Genomic DNA, 516 nt, shown 5'->3' on the forward strand with positions numbered 1-516 from the left:
CTGCGACCCTTTAATACAGTTCCTCATGTTGTGGTGACCCCCAACCATAAAATTATTTTTGTTGCTACTTCATAACTGTAATTTTGCTACTGTTATGAACCATAATGTAAATATCTGATATGCAGGATGTATTTTCATTGTTCGCGACCCACAGATTGAGAACCGCTGCTTTAAACTGAAACAGCCCTGGAGCTTGAGGGGCTCCACTGGCAGCGACCCCCCAATATAACAACTTCAATGACCCCTCACTCCACAGCTCAAGCATGTCATCCAGGAAAAAACAAAGGTGGTAGCAATTCCAGGGCAGCTGGTACAATCCCCAAATCCCAAAGCTTTGTCCTAAATTCAACCAATTTCATCTTTTGAAAGGCAGCAATGTGCGGAGTAACTATGGGACGCTCAGCGCCGAGTTTGCTTCAAATAATCGCCCAAGGGTTCGAGTCAGCGCCCAGGAAGCAGAGGGGTGAACGGTTCCCCGCGCGCCCACCGGTTCCCGGCCGCCACCCGCACACTCCA

This window comes from Myotis davidii, unplaced genomic scaffold (assembly GCF_000327345.1).
Source record: "Myotis davidii unplaced genomic scaffold, ASM32734v1 scaffold1350, whole genome shotgun sequence".
Classification (NCBI taxonomy): domain Eukaryota; kingdom Metazoa; phylum Chordata; class Mammalia; order Chiroptera; family Vespertilionidae; genus Myotis; species Myotis davidii.